The sequence below is a fragment of the Centrocercus urophasianus genome, unplaced genomic scaffold (genome assembly GCF_019232065.1).
Source record: "Centrocercus urophasianus isolate 14NV4802_14NV808 unplaced genomic scaffold, USGS_Curo_1.0 seq_20, whole genome shotgun sequence".
Classification (NCBI taxonomy): domain Eukaryota; kingdom Metazoa; phylum Chordata; class Aves; order Galliformes; family Phasianidae; genus Centrocercus; species Centrocercus urophasianus.
Genome location: NW_024884756.1, coordinates 14,387,426 through 14,409,713, shown reverse-complemented (window position 1 = coordinate 14,409,713; position 22,288 = coordinate 14,387,426).

The following is a 22,288-nucleotide window of genomic DNA, read 5'->3' as shown; positions in this document are numbered from 1 at the left end:
GGGGAGGGTAAGGGGGTTGTTGTTGATTGTTTGTTTTCCCCAACATACCTAAGCCAACAGCCTGAAAACCTCTCACCGAAGGAATTAATCCTTGCAAAAAAGTTATACCACTTATTCACAATGATGGAGAAACGATTACTGCTTCAGCTCACTCCTTAGGAACTGGGATTTCAAAACACATCCAAACTGCCTGTGAGTTAACACCAGAAGAACAGGACACCAGAAGAACAGTGGAGAAGGAGCACTAAGTTCCAGTACTGCACAGTAATGAGATCAGGGGTGCAGAGGTCTCTGCTGGGGCCTGGGCAGTCAGAGCCCCTGGTGCCACAGACCACACCACCTCAGCTGTGCCCACTGGCACGCTCCTGGGAGCCTGGCAGCAAAGACTGAAGGCAGACAGCTCCAGCCAGCACAAGCACAGCACTTCCTGCATCCTTGGGACAGAGGCAGAAGTGCAAAATCCACAGAACAGTTTCCTCCAAGCTATAGATTAGCTCTTCAGAAAAGATGGAGGACAACTAAAGATAGAAAATCTGGACAAGTACATGCAACGAGAAGTCTTTGTCATTTCTCTCCATTCTAGGATGTACTGAGCAAACAAATGCAACAAGTGGCACAAGGTAGAGTTTCTCCATGCTCTCAGCCAAAGTTTCCTTAGACCTTCAAATTAGTTTGCACAATCATCAGCCCTGCACCAGTTTAAATCATACTGGACTGTTTCCTCTACTGCAGGGACCACAAATACCAATCCATGCGTAACTACCGCATCTACCTTTAAAGCACCCAGATTAAAAGTTGCCCGCATAGCCACTGGGTAATTAAAATGCAATACCACAGTAAAGTTATTTAACATAAAAAGATGTGACAAAATTACACAACCTGCTCTTAGTCTTATACTGCCATCCTGCCAAGAACAAAGTTCTGGAATCTCTTTAAGGATATAAACATTCTTCTGTCACATTGGAATCTGAACTCTTCACAGAAATTCTGCTCCCATAAAAACGTCATTTTGAAAAGGGATAAATTTCTGATGAAGGCAGTCACACTGAAAATTGGCTGTTAATCTCCTCTGAATAAATATAACCCCTAGAAAGATGGAAGCATGAGCAGAATATTTATTTTTTTGCACTTGAAAATGCTGAGGTGCAGAACAAGCAGCTTTCACTTTAGAGCTTACAGCTGAAGTTACCCTTTCAAAAGACCAATTTAGTCTCATAAGTTACTTCCCTCCAGTCATTCACTTTTCAAAGCCTTCTGCAACTTCAAGATTGCAGTAAAACTGACTCTTATATCCTGTTTCAGTAAATCTCTCCCTCATCCAGTCTCATTCCTTGGAGATGTTTGGTGTTTTCTCAACTTCCTGAACACTTATTAAGAAATGTATGGAACAGTAGACTTCATAATGCAATACATCCTTGTGATAAACAATTGCTCTGGTAGATCACCCAACTGATGAGGACCTTATTCGCTCATAGCATTTTATCTAGTCCATCTGTGCTTTGCTAAAGAACTAATGCTAGGGAATCAAATACAATTTCTGCTATTAGTTTTAAATACAGCATTATTGCCTTAAAAAAAATCCAGCTGGCTGAATACGCCTTCTATGCTGACATCAACGTGACAACACCAAACACTTGGAAAGTTTCCCTTAAGAAAAACTAATTTATCAATTTGAGGTCTCCCTTTCTTATGACACTCCACTAACCAGTCCATAGCTGCTAGCTCTCAAAATTCTTTTCTTGAAGCTTTAAGCATTTCTCTTAAGCCTGGTTCATGCAGTTACAAAAACCCTCCGGGAAATGTAGGGCTTTTGTTTTTGTTTTTGTTTTGTTTTGTTTTTAATATCCCTCTAATCCTTGCAGAGGAGACTGGAAACATGAACTCTGAAGACTCAAAAACTAGATGGGAATTAAAGAGAAACCTATTTCATTTTTCTTCTAGGACCTGACAAAGGATTTTTGAATGTTTGGAGCTGGCATTATTTCTGGCAGCTAGCCAGGAGTGTTGCAGCTCCCTTAGTCAAGCACTTGATAAATCCTGTACTCCCACTGTGTTTACTGCTGTAAACACAGAGCTTTAAAAAGACCCTCAAATCTAGTCCTCTTATACCCTAGACTTTATCATTTAGCACCATGTCTAATGCTACTTCTCCTATACCAGGACTTTAGCTTCCACCATTCATGCTAGTAAGATGCTCCAAAGTTGCAAGTCTCCAACAGTCACATCTGTCCTTGTTCGTATGAACTGCTCATGGGCGATATCCTGACACTTGCTCTGGGACAGTGCTAACTTTAAACCCAAAGTTCTTCAATGCGTGCAGGGAAACAAATAACATTTACTTTTTTTTTTTTTTTTTTTTTTTAAATGCAGCAAAAGCAAGCGTGTCCTCTTCCCCCATGTTCAACCTCCCCCTTCCATTATCCTTTATACTAAGACTAAGGAAGACTCTCCGTAAAAACTAGGATCTCCCTTTCCCTTATCAGAATAACTCTCTGCAGCCATCCCCATGTGAACTTATAAGGGCAGCAATTAAAGCAGCCCCCTAAATTCTAGACAACTACACATCACTTTTGTAATTCCATATTCCTAAAAATCAGGAAGTTCAGGCATCACCATTCACTTATTGACACACTTATAAACAACACAGAAATCAATTTTTGATTTTTTTAATCACAATTCATTAGGTGCAGCAATTAAATAACTGGAAAGAAACAGCAAGAATCCTCAGTTATCATAATTCATTCCACTTATGCTAAATGGCTGATTCAGCCAGTAAACAAACCACTAATTAAATGACACTTGTTGTTTTTAAATATTTATTGGCCTTTTACCGACGATACACAGACAAAGCTCAGTTCCATCATCAATGGAAACAGATTGTCATTTTTCCACAGGAAATCACATGGGAAAGCAACTCAGAGAGTTCAGAGACATGACAAAATAACCCATAAAGAACATTACAGATACAGTTTCAAAAAAAGTATCCCCCACTAGAAAATCCTGTTTAGTAGACAGTTTTTACTATAAATGAATCTATTTATTTGCCATTCTTATTGTTCAGAAATTGCATAACCACTGAATAGCATCCTTATATAGAATCATAGAACTGCTCAGGTTGGAAAAGACCTTGAAGATCATCAAGTCCAACCACAACCTAACCATACTGCCCTAACTCTAACATCCTCTGCTAAAATCACATCCCTGAGCAAGCAAATCTGCATTGCTGTGTCACAGGAAGTAACTACATGCAGAAAACACCTTTTTGTCCGCACAGATGAAGTCAGATAATAGCATGGAGGGCATGCAAACTCAATGACTAGCTAAAATATAAAGTACCTTTTTGGTTTTGGAGATGTGCACACAAATCCTATAGATGCACAGAAATCAGACACTTGTGTTTCAAATACACAATGTGCAATGGATGCTGGACCAGACAGCATTCTTATCATAGCTTACACACTGCACCCCTGACATAATGTAGCTAACACAGAACCTGCAGAATGGACTAGGCCAGATTTCCTTTCTTCATTTGTTGCAGCACTGCACATTGGCGTCTTGACCATGGGCTTTTTGCCTGCATTCACATAATATCCAGTCTCTCTAAAAAGACAGATCTCAGAATCACATCAAATGATTCTGTGATCTGTGATTCTGTGATTCTATATACTGTTTGATTACTTTCAAACAAGCATCACAAATGAAAATATGGAAAATTTTACAACTCTAAATATTATAGAATCAACTTCCAAGTTTCACATTTCTCCTAAATTTATAATAAGAATCAAACTTGATAGGAGTAAGGTGACAGTTTTGGATTCTGAGCCCTTTAAACCAACGATGTCTACCATTCAGAGGCTGTTCTTGAACTACAATAATATTGCCCAAGTCTCCTCAATCCTGCTAATGATTTAACTGGGGCTTTGTCTCAGATAGCAGTTCTAACTGAGCTAGCGAAGATCAACAAATATTTTGGGCTGTACCCGCAACTTCACCCTCTCTTCTTTGATATATGAAAAAATCAAAAGATTTTTACAAAGAAAAAGAGTGAGAAGAGGGAAAACAAACAGCCTTAAAATAAATAAAGCAACCACAAAAGCAAACATCAAGCAGTAAAGAGAAAGAAGCATAATAAGAGCAAACTCAACACAAGTACAGCAGAACCTTCAACTGCAGTATGACTGTAACCTAATACTGATCAACCTCAACGCCTTGGCTTCTGAAGATACTCAAGATTCTACTGCAAATTTGTCTTGATTCAACACGAGAGTTATGGGTTAGACAACATTTGCATTTTATTTAGTTTTTCACCGCACACTTGTGGTCCACCCTTACATTCCTCATACTGCAAAGATTCCCAGAAACAATTGGAGTATGTGAAGAACAGCAGCAAGCCCATGCCTACCCTTGAGTTTCCTCAGCTACATAAATGCCAATGGCCAAAAAAATTTACACAGCTGATCACCTCTGGATTAACCACATACGAAGTGTCAACATTTGTAAGACATACTCTTTCAACACCAGAAACAAAATTTAACAGGTTTGTCCACCCTGCCTCAGCACAGACCCAAGTTTGTGCACATCTCCCTGAGCAGGTGCAACACAAAATTCCATATGCTCGGCCCAACAATAGTAAGCACACACATATAAAATATATATTGTACCTTGCCACTTTGTCTCACATTACCCTCTCCATGAAACAGCATTATAATAGACATTCTGTTACCTGGATGCACAAAAAAACCCCTTCAGATTTATTCCTTAAAAAAAAAAAAAAAAAAAAAAAAAGTATCTGCAATTTGGTTTCCATTTACTGTAAGCCTGTTATATTCAGCTTTTAGTGAGAACATTACTACATGCCAAACTCTAAGCAGTGTCTACTGCATCAATACAAGATGAAATTAAGATAAGAGACTTAACAGAATTTAAACCCAAGAAGGCAGGCCACAGTTCTTTGACATGGTTTTCTAAGGGCATTTCAGACTGTTATAGCAAAGATGATCAAGGGCTCCTGTAAATGTGCATTGAACATCTCCTCAGTTCTGCTAAGTCCACCAATAACTTCCTACCAGGAAGAGGCTCCCAAGCTTCCTTTTGAGCTATGCTGCGAATCCAAAGGACAGGGCCCATACCTACTTATGCCTGCAACATTACATGACCTTCTGGACTTGAGGCTACACAGAAAGGACAAAACACAGCTCTCAAGGGTACATTACCCAGATGATCTGAAGGAATCCTGAATAGGAGGAGAGAAACTTGCCACCTGCATTTTCCAGATACAAACATTGATAACCTGTAACAGAATCATTCTAAAGTATCTTAATGCTTCCAATGTCTGAATGCTTGGACTGTAAACAGTAATTTAGGACCATTTGATCTTTTCTGCTGCTGACTTTCCCAACCCAGACAGATGGATCAGAGAATTGCAAAGCTAGATTACTTTCCTTTTTTCAGTCAATCATCCGATTCCTTTCATGAACATGCTTATTTCAGGGTATGCACAAATTGTAGAGGAAGATCTAACAGAGAACCTGAAACTGTGCAATCATTTAACTTCTTACTAATAAAAAAGATGAACAAGGAGGAACACTAGCTGATTTTCCTTAGCTAATTCAGACTAGTGTACTGCAGTACAGGGAAAGAAAAATATTACGGTTTTTATGGACATTGAAGAAATCACAGTGATCTTGCTAACGGAAAATGGGATAGAAATTCAATCAAAGAAAGCCATATGGAATAGCTATATTCTCTAATGGAATAACAAATTATATTCCAAATTAATTCTTGTGCAAGAGAAATAGTTGGGAACAAATAAACCAGTGTCCTAAAACTCTGTCAGAGAGAGAACTCATTTGGGAACTACAGCTGTTGTGCTTTAGAGATTTGGATTAAAATCCATCATTATCTTTCAGTTAATACTCTTTCACTGACCAATCAGCAGTCATATGGTGTTTACCAACCCTGGTCACTTAACCCACTTGAATGGCATTTGTGCTATAATTTGTACTTCAATACAATCAGATTACTTCTAATCTAAATGATTCGTATCCTTTATGGGACAGATAAACACTAATCCCAAGGTTCCTAAAACACTGTAAGCCTAAACACTGCTAGCACAGCATTCGGTGTCTGCAGTTTTAATGGAAGTATTTCATTCAAACTGGGAAATATTTCATCACTCAGACCCTGCCTTTTAAATGCTTGTTCTAACATTTTTAAGTAGACAAGATTCATCAGCAAAAAAACACACTACTCAGATAAAACCAGCAGCTAGTAATCATATCAATGTGTATACACTACTTTTTAATCAAATTATTTCACAGGAAATAAGATTTATAGTAAACTAAGCAATGAGGAATATTTTAGATATTTATGTTGAGCAAGGTATTACACGTGGTAATGGCCCACTGTCCCAAGCTCATGGTTGAAAACACCCTTCTCTCTGGAACAATTTTACAAGGATTGAGCAGTTAAAATGCCCTCTATCATTCGTGTTCTTCAGTTAATCTTGGGTGACACTGGAAAGAAATTGCACTGCAACACAAGTCCAACATCCAATTACATTTGCCAGTAATACGCTTAGGCTCTGATCTCACACAGGTGGATCAGTGCCCATGTGACAAACTCCCTCAGAAAGGAGGGACCCACAGACACAAGAACATCTGCACGACTACAGGTACATCAGTGTCTGTACCTTGACAAACGCCGGTGCTGGGAAGAAGAATCCCAAAGTTCAGTAATAACCAATGGGTGATAGCAGGTACACAAACATCTAAATACATAGGAGTATTATCTGTGTAACCCTGTTTATTGTATTCACATACACAAAAAAGTGATATTTTTTTACCTAGAAAAAGGGGTAACTAACATTCCAATTTCCTATAAGACATCCCCTTCAAAAAGATAATCGATTGTATGTCAAGTTAAGGAGAGAGAAATATACTTGAGAATTGGATAAATCATTCCTAAGGAAAAATTTAAAATAAGATTTTAATTAAGAAGATGTTAGCAGCATCATAGCTAGTACCTTACGTAAATCTAAATATGTTTACTTACAATACATTAGCTCAAGTGCCTGTATTTCATATCAGCAAAGCCTCTTTTCTAGTTGCTGGACTAAACTAGAAAGAGAAAGTCCTTTTTTTTCCCCCCAGTGTCTCACACACACAGAGCAGCTCTCAGCTGTGACCTTAGCCTACCTTGTAGTGACAAATGAATGAACACCCACAAAGGGACCTATGAACACCCACCACTGCCAAAACTTTACAGTTAAGAAGCAAGCCTGATGCAATAACTTTCTAAAAAACCCCCAATGATTTTAAAAGGAGTGATGCAGATCATCTAGTTCAGCAAGACAGATCAGAAGAGGCACTGCACTGAAAAACTCTATGCTAACAGCGAGAACGTGTAGGGTTACATTGTGAACAGCACGTACACTCCTTATCCTGGGCACAACACACCTCCAGAAAAGCCTAGTAGAAATTACAGCTTGTTGGAAATATTCCAGGAGAAGTAACAAACTTCATAAGTGCTGGAAAAGGCTGTATTCATTTCTAGACTTATCACAACCATTAAATCTAGTAAAAATTCAGAATTAACCATTCTGAATTTACAGTATTGCACTTCAAAAAAAAAAAAATAATCACATTCACAGTACAGAAGATGTTGAAAAGACAAATATTCAAAAATTAACATCATTAGAGAAACTTCAGGCCTAAGAGTAACATAATGCACAATAACTGCTTTGCACACAAAATACACCGAAGTAGGCAAAAAAAAAAAAGCCATTTGGAAATGGGATCCAATAAATAAAAGCTTCTTCAAAACCCCTAAGCTAACAAAAATTGCTGGCTTGTAGAGGGTTTTCCTCCTTATCGCTGGAATACTAATTCTCTCACACTAGGAAAAAGTTAGAGCTACATTGAGAATATACGGGATAGCTGCATTAAAGTAAGTTTGAACATGAAAGATCATGTGTATTTCTGTTCTTAACTGCTATGTTTGTGCTTTATGGAAGAGCCACATTCCCTCCTCGCTCCAGTGAATTGGATATGTGACAAGGAAGCAAACAACCATAAGTCACAGGAGCATGGGCTTTTCTGTCCTTGTCATAATAAATGAGAAGATGCTTACAGCTGCCTTCTTCTTGTCCCATCACACTAGTCACCCAGCTAGAGAAAGCATTAAACAATTGAAGGTGTGAACCCAGTCTAGATTTCCACCCCATTAAGTCATACATCATTTTTACCTAGGAGTCAGAGAGCTATAATCATATGAGACAGAATGAGAACTAATTAACAGATCACCTGAGCAAATAATTTTGCATTGTTGCACGTTAGAGAGATTTAAAATCAGCCATATTTTCTGTAAAATATTCTCAAATATTGAAAGACACTTCAAGCTGATAGGGTTCCCTCCCCTAAGAGATGGCCATTACCACGTGAAAAATACTTAATTTCTTAGCATAGAAACCCCATGAAACTCTGAGTAAGGCTTTTGTTTCTTTTTTAATAACACTTAACTCTGTCTTGCACACCAGTTGAGGTGCAGCTTTGTTTACAGCCTTTGAGCGTAGTCAATTTTTTCCTATAAGACCAAGCTCCTATGCTTTTTAAAAAATACACAATCCAAGAAATCTAAACATACACTAATGCAAAGCATTAAAAAAACACACCTAAATCTAGCAGTTAACTTTACCTGTGGACCCTTCAGAGTGTTCACAGGATTCCTTTGCCAACAAGCTATGGTTTCCTCAGAAAAACAAATTCCTTGCACCAGATCTCTCATTCAGTGCAATTATGTGGTACAACATTTTCTTTGAAGGTTAGAGGGAAATCTGTTACAGACATATTAACTGAAATAAAAGAAGATTACAGCCCTTTTAAGCACACGTAATATTACTGTAGTACCTAGAGCCTCTGTTAGGGAGTAAGAAACCTATTATCCCATGATCACATAAAAATAGAGCATGAGGATGATCCTCTAAATCAAAAAGCATTTTCTCCGAGGGATTTTTATATGTAGGTATGGATATGCATTTTACTTTTATTCCTTCTCCTTCTCTTTTCTTTTTAATGATGTAATGATTGAAGCTACAAAAGAAACTCATTTAGGAGTTTTTTAAAATAATTACATTCATCAATCACACTAACGCCTTCCTGCAAGACATGTTCAAGTGCTTTTAGAGCAGACTTACAACTTATTTTCAAGAATTTGGTTTCCCACCAGCACCTTAAAATAAGAAAGATCAAATGTTCTTCCACCCTGAAGCATACATAGATTTCACAACTAAACCTTAAAAATAAAGTGCTTTTTAAAAATTATTATTATTCTGCTGAATTTAATAAAAGGGCATGGAAAATGTTCTTAAAATAGTTTTAATTCAGGATTGAGTGAATGGAAGAAGGGCTCAAAGACATTTTTATTAAAGATACAGCAAGCATTCATCAAAGGATTCATATTTTACTCAGATATTCCAGTGAGTCTGTGCCTACTCTAACTTTTAGAGATGGGCTGCAATGAGGGAGAGGGATATGGTCAAATGCTAAGGGCAGGCAAGGCACTGCAGGGGCAGGAAATTAGAAAAGTCAAGAAGTGCCACTACCTGAAGGAAAGGGCAGAGCCCAAGGCATCAGGTTGCCTGATGGGAGGACAGGAGACATGCCAGGGTCAGGAGCAGTAGCAACAAGTGACAGAAGCTTTGCAGCCTATGAAGCCCAACTTGCTTTGCAGGCTCCTTTGATTCCACTCAAGTGCAAGCTGAAACCGTCAGTTTAAACAGCACAAGATAATCCTCTGGTTCAATGCCAGCAACTTTATAGAAATTTAAAAGTGTGTTTGTTTGTTATAGTACGTCACCAACATGAAAATAATTTGAGGATTCTTACAATCTGCCAAGAAGGAAGAGGAAGAATGACAAGAGCAACACAAAAATCAGTGACAGCCGTGGATTCGGCACTTAGAATAGCTGAACATATATTATCAAAAGCATTCAAAAACTTGGATGCAGCATCACACAGAACGCGCTCTCCACCTCTACAAAAACAGTAATTCCATACAAAACCACGTTATTGTCATAAATGTATTTATACAGCATGAAAGCAAGTTTGCCATGACCCCCAACACTCAGCATGAAACAAGCTGTTGACTCCAAATTCCCCTTTACAGATCCTACAGTTATCATGACCACATGGTTAAATAAGCCTCTGAGCGGGAAGAGACTGTGGAGCTGCACGCAGAGATTACAAACCCCACGCGCTCCTGTTGGCCACAGACTCCTTGCTGCCCTCTGTGTCATCTGGTGCTTAAAAACAAGCACGGGCTTTTTTTTTTTTTTTTTTTTTTTTTTTTTTTTTTTTAAACGTTCACTAAATCAGATTAGGATAAAGCTCTTCCTCTGAACAAGGAGGAAGTTTTCTTGTCCCTGTCAAGACTTAGATGCCCACATGAATTGTAAAGAAATTCAAATCTTTTCTCACAAAACTACTGCACAGAAACTTGATCAATATTCTGATTTAGAGTTAGGAAAGAAAGATGAAAAGCCATTAAGAACTAGAAATAACATAAGAGACCCACAGGGTTCCTCTAAGGGCAAAGGTTTTTCATGCTTTTATGCTACAAAAGCTCCGCTAAGTCACGTGCAGAAATTTTGGCAAGTGTGAACTGAAAGGGTTAAAAGAAGCATTACAGCATTCCTGCTTTGCATGCCTTGCTCTTCCTCCCAATCCTGTATGACTTAGGCAATAAATTGTAATTACAAAAGAGTTGGGAGCCATCACATTTACAGAGTTAACATATGGTATTACAACAGCGTTGACAATATAATCAAATTATGACATTAGTTCTGTCAATGTTTGTTATTTCTGATCATCAGCACAACTGTCTTTGATGTTTGCTGAAGTTCCTAAAGCTCCATTTTCTGGTTTCTTAAGCTATTTTTGCACTACTCTTGGCTTGGAGAGACTAACCTACATGCTGAGGAGAGACAGCAGAATTTGATTTGAAATGTTTCCTCAAATCTTGTTGAAAGAGAAAGAAATTCCCAGTGGGGGTGGCTGTTGTACAGCCTTTTAAGAATATCACTTTCTCAAAAGAATCTGCCACCTGCCTGCAGTGAAGAGGTCTCACATCAGATTTGCTCCAGCCAGACTAGTAAAGCTATAGTAGTCTCAGGTACTTCTGTGAGAAGAGATTTCTATCTTAAAAAAAAAAAAAAAAAGAGTCATGTGTTTCCAAAAGCATTAATTTGGAGCAGCTGAGTACAATATAGAACAGGACAATAGCACCAAACATCCCTACTCATACTAAAGCAATTCATATTCTTCTGCATTACTTATAGGACTGGGAGGGCCATCGTTTCACTTCAGCTGCCCCAAACCTTATATCTATAATATGATTCTATTGTTTTTGAAAGGTACATAGTGTCTAAAAGAACATAAGAACATGCTGAAGTTTTCTAGAATAGGATCTGATCACATCCGAGTAAATACCAGCAAAAAAAATACAAGAATCAGTTAAAGCTCATCAAGCCTCACCTCTTATGTTCTAATACGGTAGTATGAAGTTCATTTCTCCCTTGCTCCAGCCATTTCATAACCTCCAGAAGCTATGCTCTGTATCTAAAGATTTGAAAAGTGCTTAGAAATGACACAAGACTTACCAAAATTATTCCTTAGAATTGAATTTAGAGGTTTTAAAGTTCACTTTTGAAAAATAAAATAAAGAATACATCTTCATAAAGAATACTGAGCTCTTTAAGTTACAACATCATATTTCCTCTTCTCACAAACTGGAGAGGACTCAAGACTCTCTTACACAGAGACCTCTTTCACAGAGCTGCTAGCAACGCTAAGCAAGTCACTGAAGTCAAGCCTTCCTCCATCACTAATTGTGCATTGCCTTTCCTGGGAGCCCAGCTTGATAACAGAGCTCTAGTTTACAGACATGCTGAGCACTCACACTATAATGCAAGGCAACACAAGCACTGCCACAAACACACTGCATCACTCTGAGCATTCGCATAGCAGCTCTCATAACTCCCCAGCTGACCATCTGACACTGCTGCTGACCTTCCTGTGTTAGCTCCTCATCTACTCGGGGAGAAGGCCCCCTCACAGAAGCATTGCAAAATTTTTTATTTTTTTAATATCACTAATCCTGCATTACTTATCCTGTTAACACAGCCTGGTGGAAGTCCCACAGAAAGAAAGCAAAAATGATTCACGGTTGTATGCAACAGGCACACAGACAACATTTCTCATGCTTCCTAATTTTCCAGTAGTTAACTTTACAAGTTCTATGCTGCACCAGTGGTGTCTGTTATAGGTACAATAAAGGTATGCTTGTTTTGCTGATTAGCAAGGAAGCAGGTGAAACAGAGCAGAAGGCATTGACAATGCAGAGGCCCCCAGCCTCAGCAAAACCCAGCTCTGACATAGAGTGCCCCCACACTGCAGAAGAGACTGCAAAAACAGACAAAGGCAGAATCTTCACCTGTAAAGCTTTGACGCTGATTTATAAGGGGTTTTCTTAATTAGTAACATGTATTAAGTAACTTCATTTTAAAAGACAGATGACATGCATGTAGGCACACACATTTGCAATTCCAAGTCAAAGATTCACCATCCAATTATTAGCTGGTAGCCAAAGGAAGCAAGATTAAGCAATTTTTTTCTTTGTCATATGCAGTCATGCAAAGATAGAGACCAGGTACTCTTCTGCTGGCTTCTATTAGCATTTCCATTATAAAATCCCATTAGGAGGTTCTAGTACTTTCTTTAGAAGCCTTACTGACCAGGGCAGAGTACACACAGTTTGAGAGCATTTACTTTATACCCTAACCAAACTCATCTTCTCAGGGATAAGTCCTGGTAATGAATTTCTATGCTCAAAGTTATTTTCTTTCCCTGACTTGGAAAAATAAAGTCATTTTCAGACCTGATAGTTGTAATAGAAACAAACACTGAAAAAGCAAGCCAAGTTGCATAAAAATCACATTATAGTTTAAGGATCAATGGTATGAGAAACAGCATTAGTACAGTGATTCAAAATGAGGGGAGAAGAAAAAAACTAATTAATCTTTGAAGTTCTATCAAATTGTAGTAGAACTAAAGAGACCTGATAGTCTACTATATTCAAATGGGATGCCCCAAGCCCTCTCATTTTGGCATCTCTGCAGTGAATAGATAAATCTCCAATAGGAAACTAAGAGTAATGAAATACTGTCCAATGTACTCCAGAATAAATCTTCACCAACACAACAACCCATCACTTGTCATCAAGCAAAACAGCCTGGAAAAGGTCTGGAGAACCATGAATGAAGAGATGCAATTATGCATATCCTGCATTCTGCCACAGAAGAATGTGCATTCAATGTCAATTTGTAAATTGAAAACTACTTATGCAGTCTCTCTGTTTGAGACCGACTTTAAAGCCTATAAAATGAGTCCTAAACAAAGAAAGCTATGTAAATGAAAAGACAAACACAAGGCAAAAAGGACTTTAGGTGTCTAAATAAGTGTACAAGCAGAAGCAAAAGTTTTTTTTTTTTTTTTTTTTTTTTTTTGCTACTTCTCCCCCTTAAATTCCCACATCATAGATTTTTAACACTAAAAACATTGTTGCCAATAAACAAAATGATAGAGAGTAATCCCAAGGAATTAGGCATTTCTGATGTTCCCCTACCAGCCCAACATACTCATTCCCAAGCAATCATCAATAACATAAACAGTGCAATTGAACTAGGTGTGCAGTAGCACCACCTTCCCTTTAAAGATCTGCCTGGCAGTGCAACAGTAGCAAAATAGTAAGGCGCCAGTATCCATAAGAAAAGGATTGGAACTGCACTGATACAATTAGATTGGTTTACAAGGCTTCTATTTTTACAAGCCTTGGCAGATCAAGTTCTCTAATGAATTTTTAACACATCAATTAATATGTTTATAGAAAGCAATGTCAGCTTTAGCTCAAATGTGAGAAAAATCACAGTTGCATGTAGAATGCACAACATATATGTGACGATTCTACAATTCAAAATGTAGAGATATTCAAAAGAATTACTGCGGACAATCTGATGAGAACACTCATCTGTAAAGGAAACACAATAAAGCTGTGGAGGTTAATGGGAACGAATCATCACTATGGAAATACATCAGCTTATCTTCAACAAATGAGATGAATTGCAAAACAAAAAAGGGTTGGGTTTTTTCTTAGTGGTTTTGGAAGGATTGGGAGAGGCACAGTAAGACCCTGACCTTCTGTCATTAAAAACACATTATACTGAAACAAAACACTCGGTGCTTTGTTATCCTGCAGTTTACCAACATGCCACTGATGCCAAGAATTGTACTGGAACACCAGATACTGTTTTTCAGCACTGTCTCCAACAAGGTAGAATGCAGTCAAATGACTGCACTATGCAGACTTCATTTTTGACTTAATTCCCTGACTCGCTCTGCGCATTGCATAAAAAGTGAAAACAGATTATTTTATGAAAAACATTAATTAAAATCTTTACAGCTAACTTTTCAAAGTGTTTAAAAGAAGGCATATAAAAGCATTTTGCTTTAAAAAACATTTTCATTTTTTAAGAAAATACGAAAGCCAACTTCCCATAGAAAGATTAAATGCACTTTCTGGAGCTGCAGTACAAAGAGGAGTTTTATCTCTGAAGAGAATCTGTGCATTTTACACTTGTGAGCAAAACTGGAATAGAAAATAGTCCTTTGACTAATTCCTGCAGTGCCTCTGTAGAGCTAGGCAAGCAGAGTTCCTGGGGCAAACCCATCAAGCTATGCAGCTAGTGGGATGTTAGGATCACACAGGAGTGAAGTTCCTGTAATTCCTTCAGCTTGCTGCGAATTCGCCAACCTGAGGGAACACAATGCCTGTGTGGTCTGGATTTGGGTGTATTTCCCTTAAAACCACTGAGATATTGTAGCATTTAGGCACCTACCTCTGCCTTCACTGTGTCAGATGCAATACAGGCTCACATCTGGTAAGAGCTTCCTCTTTGTACCACGATGGCTGACAGACATTAAGTACTACCATTTTCTGAATGAAATATTTCAGTTCTGTAACTTCTGGTCTGCTACAAGTTAACACTGAAGGAATGCTGATGGTTTTAAAACAAACTGATAACAGAACTTCAGAATGTAAGCTATCCAAACTGTGATTGTCTTTTCTTCCTATTAACTACAAATGATTTAAGCTTTGCAGCATATCTCAGCACACTAGAATAAACACTGCACTCAACTTCTGTTACAGCCCAGCACAGCCTGACAGACATTTTAAGGTTTGAGACAGCCACAGCTGTTCCATATGTTCATTTTTAAATCAATACTACCACCTCATCTCATAGATTTTCAAACTCACAGAGCAAATACTCACGAACCACAGTCCCTTGTGATAACCTGAAGAGCAAGGACAGCAGTGACACTTCAGCATCTGTTAGGTTTTATGCAGCAACCCTCATTGCTGTTTGAAATCTAACGACTTCCCAGCTAAATAGCTAACAAGCATACACTCCTTTTAAAGATTATTATCCTCTGCAGGGCTTTTTCCTGCTCTTATGCCATGTTATCCCTGAACAAACGTAGTCAAGTAGGAAGACATCCTCTCAATTAAAACTTCACTGAAGAAATCTAAGAGGGGAATGAGATGGGAACAGCTAAGACAAGTCACTTAGGACAGGCTGAGCTGGTGTGATACAGCCATTGCCTCCGGTGGCAGAGACCAGCACAGAACAGAGGGGCTGGGACGGCTCCAGCCGAGGTATAAGGAGGTGAGATCACAGAATCCCCTGATACTGCCTCAGGTTAGTTAACACTTCTGAGTTTAAGCAAGCATCCTTCATATTACTCATCAGGGAAAAGCACAGGAATTTGGTACCTTTATGAAGATACCACGTAAGAAGATCGTTTCCTTTTTAATTTCTTACCACTTCATGGATTATTTAAACAAATAATAGAAAAAAAAATGTTTGTGTAACCAATTTCACAATTCCATTTCATGTCTGCCTGGCAGCTACCACACCAAACCCTGCTCACTGTAGAAGGCATGAGTTATGGAAAAGCCATGTAAGGATCCCAAACACCAGAAGGGCTCAGAATGAATTTGCAGCCATGGAAAAACACCTTAGCACTCAAAAAGCAGAAAAAAAACCCAAACCACCTTCCTCTAAGCAGCGCACTGACCTGATGAGTGGGAGAGAACAGCAACAGAACTCATTTGAGAAAGGAGAGGCAACATAACCCAAGCAAACCCCTCCCAGGCCGGCTGAGCTCTGCACACAGGCAGCACTCTCCCCTCGCCGGTCCCCGCGCACCAGGCAGGCCGGCCGGCTGCTGGTGGGGCTGCTGCCCGCTGAGGCGCACGGAGCTGCCCCGCACAACGGAGCGAACACCCCGCGAGCCAGCCGCCCTCAGGTCCGTGCTCGCACCGTTACATGTGGCCTTACGGTGCAGCTCCTGCACTGCTGTGTCGTGTTGCATTCAGGCATGAGAACGTGCGGGTTCTGGACAGTAACAAGGCTGGTTTTATACCTTGTGTAAGATATCACTGATACTGCAGCAAAGAGGACGCAAGCAATACTATTTCTGCTACCGCTTTCCCAATAAGCAGCAGCTTGCTGCAGTTAGACGCTCACTTTTAAGATGTATTTCAACTTCACAGAGCTTTAGAACTACCTCCCATCCCAGCTTCCCCACGCCGCTCGTGCTCAAAGCGAAGACCCCGCGCCCACACCGAGCCCCGCGGGGCGCTCATCCCGCAGCACTGCCGCGTGGGCAGGAAAGTTCTGCCGCTTCCCCGGCACGAGGGCGCTCGCGGCTGTGCGCGCGCCCACCAGCACCGCGGGGCTCGCGACGGAGACACCTGTGCTGCCCAGAGCCCGCGCCGGCCACTAGCTCACCGGGACGGCTCCTTGACAGAGGTCAGTTCCATCATCCCTAAAGAAATCCACCTGCCCCGAAACCTGGGCGATGCCCGCTGAGCTACGCGAGCGAGGATAGCGGATCTCCGTCCCGCCCCGGGAACGGCACAGCCCGCACCCCGAGACGCGGAACGGCCACACGCTCAGCGCTGACCTACTTAGGGCTCGCCTCGCGCTCTCCCCACTCAGACTCGCGGTTGCGGGAGACGCCGCGGAGGAGCGGGAAAGCCTGGCCCGCCGCCGCTCCTCACCTGCGCAGCCCCGTCCCCATCCCGCCGTGACATTGAGCAAGGTCCCCGCCGCACCAGCCCTTACCTCAGCAGACGGCTTTAGGCGAGCGGCGCGGTGCCGGCGGGCGCGGCAGTCCGGCTCTTCCTCAGGGGAGGGCACGCGTCCCAACTCCGCCGGACCCCGGCGGTTCGCTCGCTGCCACCGCCCCAGCGCATGCGTCCGACGGCCCGCCCCGCCTCAGCCGCTCAGGTGCGGGCGGACCAAAGGGTGGGGGGGATCTACGGTGCTTGATTCCTCTGCTAAACAAAAACGTTGAGCGTGGGTTGGAGAAAACCCGCTTGCTGGGTCTTTTCTCAGCTCGTGGAGAACACTTAATACCGTTCCGAATTGCCTCATACTTTGTTTGTGCTCCTGTGTTCAATGGGCTCTTTCATAATTCAAGAATTTTTCCAAGTTTGAAGTAGCCGTCCTGTTAGAACATGAAATCTGAAGTAAATAGCCCTTCCTCTGGTCCGTTACCTCCCACAAACTCCTCGCAGAGCAGAGATCTGAACTCTAACCTGAAACAGCTGGTGGTCTTGAAACATTTTCTGATGCATCCTACAGTGAGAAAGGGAAGCTGAGAACAGCTTCTTTTGTTTGTGTGTTTGCCCAGACATTCTGAGTTTGTCTGAGGCCCTCGTGGAAGGATGGATGACATAATGGGAAGAACCCAGCGCTCAAACTGGTCACACTGGGACGTTGGTGGAGGAGCTACTGGTGTACCCCTCCCCTGCAGTAACTCAGCTCAGGGAAACGATGAAGGACGGCTGGTGCAGGTAAGTCAGACACAAAGTATCCATCAAGGATGATCCACCAAAGGAATGTCCTGTGTGACTGCACACTGGAAATATCCAGCATGTCAATATTTGTTTATCTTTTAGTCCATTCCAAAACAAACTTGATGTAGTCTTGAGTAACAGTTTCCAAAATACAATTGAAAAGCTCCAAATCTATCAGGCTTAAAAAAAATCAGAATTTTTCTCTTCGTATCCAGCTGTTAAGTCCTATTGTAACGAACAAGGAATATTATGTTCATGAAATATTATTTTCCTATGTAAGCAGTGGTGGTGGTTGCCATAGAGATGTTATTCAATCTCAAATTGGAAGGTGGTCTACAATGGCCATCATACTAGCTGTTAAGATGAAAATGTTTAAGAACCCGTGTGAATACCGCAACATTCTTCAGAGCAAATGCATTTCCATTTAGTAGACTTATGATTTTTTTTTAAATGACATTTCAGTGAATGGTAACCATCAGCCTCCTACAGGGAGATGTAATAGTAGACAGATAATTGTGTATGGCTTGGAATGGTTTGTGTGAAAGTGTATCTTGGCTCTGCCTTTGAACTATTCTTGTCAGAAACACCAACGTTTAACCCATAATTGTAAGGACCTTTACAGAGTATTTCATCTAAGCCTTCTACTGTACGACCCATTGCTCTTTACTCCATTTATTTTTTTTTAATACATCAATTATTGAGAACAAATTGACTTGAGCTTGCCACTGAGAGGACTAGATTCATGCAGGATGGTGCATGTAAGCAAACCTCTGAGGGAGGCTTGCAACCCAAAATCAGTGGAGAAATCCCAAGAGCTGGGAAAAATCTCCTGTCAAACTTAACTATTATATTAAATATTAGATAACAATATTAAAGGCCAACACTGTCCTGAATCAGATTATGGGGACAGGTCACTACTGGAAGACTTAGAGCAACCCTCATAGTGCGATGGTGTGACTTACCCTGCAAGAGATAAAGAGATATAGGCCAAGAAATTTTTTTCCGGAAAAACAAGGCAACAGGTGAGCTCAAAACACTGATCTATTTCATATATGTCAAAACCTATTTATTGTGAGGAAGCCTTCCTTCCTTGTGAGAAAGCCTTCCTTCACTTGAACATTGTACTTTTTACGAGAATTAAGGTGCAAAAAATTTTATTCTCATTTGTTTAGAAGAAAAGCTGCATCTAACCACAACAGGTATGAATGTAGACTTTATATTACTGATGGTCTCTGCAAAATATGAAATTAGTGTCCTAATGCTGCAGATGGAGATTTGCCTCTTTGGTCATCTCTTAAGGCCAACATGGAAATAACAATAAAGTGAAAGGAGTAAAAACATCAAGCAGAAATTCTTCCAAGGCACATTCCATAGGTCTTCTTCTGCAGAAACATTCAAGCATTTCCAATGCTCCTTTTATCTGCCTCTTCCAATAACCTTATCAATGTGAGAAATATTTCAGTTAAAGAGGCTTCAGAAACTGGGAAACCATCTGTAGAAACAGAGAAACACAGGCAGAGTCAGGTCAGTATTTCCCCTCCATTAACTACTAACTCTTCTTATAATTTGAAAAGTTTCTTAGTGATTACCTCAGCGTGTCTTCTTTCCCAGGGTAATTGGCCTCGACTCTCTAAACTCAGTCTGTCCTGACTGCAACTGACTGTGGGTATTTGCTTTGTGCTCTATCCCTTCAAAGGCAGCAGTAGCATTCTTGCCACATAGATCTGATTATAAACTTAAAGGAAAAGTGTTTGCTTTTCACCTTAAGATTATAGAATTTAGGTTGGAAAAGATCTCTAAAATCATGTAGTCCAACTCTCCACCTACCCCTGATGTTCCCCATTAAACCATGTTCCTTAGTACCACACTGAATGTTTCTTGAACACCTCCAGGGACAGTGACTCAACCACCTCCATGGGCAGTCTGTTCCAATGCTTAACCACTCTTTTGGAAAACAAGTTTTTCCTAATATCCAACCTGAACCTCCCCTGATGCAATGGAGGCCATTTCCTCTAGTCTTTTCACCAGTTACCTGGGAAGAAGAGTCTAATACCCACCTCGCCACAAGTTCCTTTCAGGTCATTGTAAAGAGTGATTGGGTCTCTCCTGAGTGTGTTCCAGACTAAACAATCCAGTTCCCTCAGATGCACCCCATAAGACTCGTGCTGCAGACCCCTCATTAGCTTCACTGCCCTTCTCTGGACACTCTCTGGGGCCTCAATGTCTTTCATATAGTGAAAAAATTGATTTTTTTTCTGAAGATTTTCCTCATTTATTTGGTCCTCAAAGGTAATGTTTAGTTGAAGTTTCATAAAAACATAGGTGAAAATACGACCATTGCATGGAAAATATATGGTCAAGAAAGCCCCTCTTACAACTGAAGTACAGTCTGCAATACCTGATTCTGTGTACCTGGGAAGACCCCACTGAATTCTCACAACTTTGCTTCAAAAGACAGAGTTTTCCCATTGGCATGCAGGTCCTTCTTTACTTGCCTATCATTTGGTTTTCAGTGAAGCTCTTTTCAGTCACTTGATCAAGTATGTATTTATTTAAGACTTTTGGAACTTTATTGATTTTCTTACTCAATTGTAAAAAGCACAGTTGTATATATATTGAGTTTAGGTTCCTCCAAGGGACACTGATGTTTTATAATGAGATATCTTATATGCCTGTACATTTTCTAGTTTTCCTGCTACCGCCTCTGGGGATACAATCCCAGATTTAGTCAGATCTCCATCTGCCTCCCCTATAAAAACAAATAAAATGGCTGGTTAGCCACCTTGCTGCTTCCTCACCAATCTATTTTTATTTTTCAAGTAAGGTAAGCACAAATGTTACAACAAATGTTGTTCTTTTCTACCTTGCATTTAAATCTGATGGACCCCTTGTTACCTGAGATGCTTTCTGCAACTTGCTATTAACTCTTTGGTACTCTTTATTTTCCCCACCTACTTCCAAATGCTTAGTGTTTAAGGATCCCAATTGTCCACTTAGCTGCTCAAAGATGTTCTCTTTTCCAACTCATGTCTGTTCCCTCTATACTAGAGTACTCAGTGGCTGATGAATTTAGCCTGGGGAAGGTGATTCTAACTTATCTGCATTATTTAAATTTATGTGAGAAATTGTGCATATGATTATACTTTACTCCATTAATTGCCTTCAAACCATTCAGTCATGCATAACTGTGCCATTAGTACTATGTGACAGGTTGGTTAATTCCCATGATATTGCTCTTATTTCCTGGTTGCAAGTTGAGTAAAATTATACTGATTTTGACCATAAGGTTTTTGGCACCAGAAATTGTTTGTTATCTGTCTACAGAGTGCCTTGGAAGTCACGTCTGCAAGCTACCCTTAGGGGTGGCTGTGCACATTCAATATCAATAATAGATGACAAACTGTTGTCAGGATAACCATAAACACTTCTTCACAAAACATTCTGGTTTCATTTACATAGTCACAGTGCTTTTCAAAATAACTTGTGAACAAGTATTTGTGTTTTTTTCTAAGTTAAAAACAGTATAAAAATCACAAATCAGCATTACATATTTTGTTTTAATGAAATATTCACATCTGTAATTCATTACTTTCCCAGCCATGTTAAATCCTTTTCCAGTATGTGCTTCCTATGAGAAACAGGAGCAGAAAAAAACCACTGTTCTAAACAAAAGCATATGACATCTTACCATAGCAGTGTAAAAGCAGCTAAAGCCTTCTTTTCAGTCACAGTCTGTTCTGAGAATGAGGTCTCACTGATACATATAAAGACTATTCAGTGTTATCCCATCCCTGGAGAATATCAGCTTCACAGATAGCATGGAAGCCTATTCCTCTGCATAAGCAATTTACTATGAATGCTGGAAACAATGGAGAGTTTGTAATTTGGAAAATAAATAAGTCCAACAATACCCAGGAAAAACATATTCCAGAGTTTCAGATGCTTCAAATTGTAATTCAGTTCAGGGAATAAGTTAACTCCTAGACAGGGAAGAGCAACTAGATAAGGAAGGTACATTAATAATATAGTACATTAATAATATAGAACTTAAGATGCTGAAAACCAGCGTAGGGAACATCTGAAAACCTCCTGGTAAAGTATCCAGGTAGGCTAGCCAGATGGCATACTATTTGTTTTCACTACTTCATTTAACATGGAAACAAACTGTTCTTCAACTGAAAAACAAAACCGATTAGAATATTTCTTTCCCTCAGTGTTCCTAAAGCAGCCTCCATCAAAAATCACCAGGGATTTACAAATAAGAGCTTTGCATTTTCTCTTCTGAAGTACAGGTGAAAGATCGGAGACA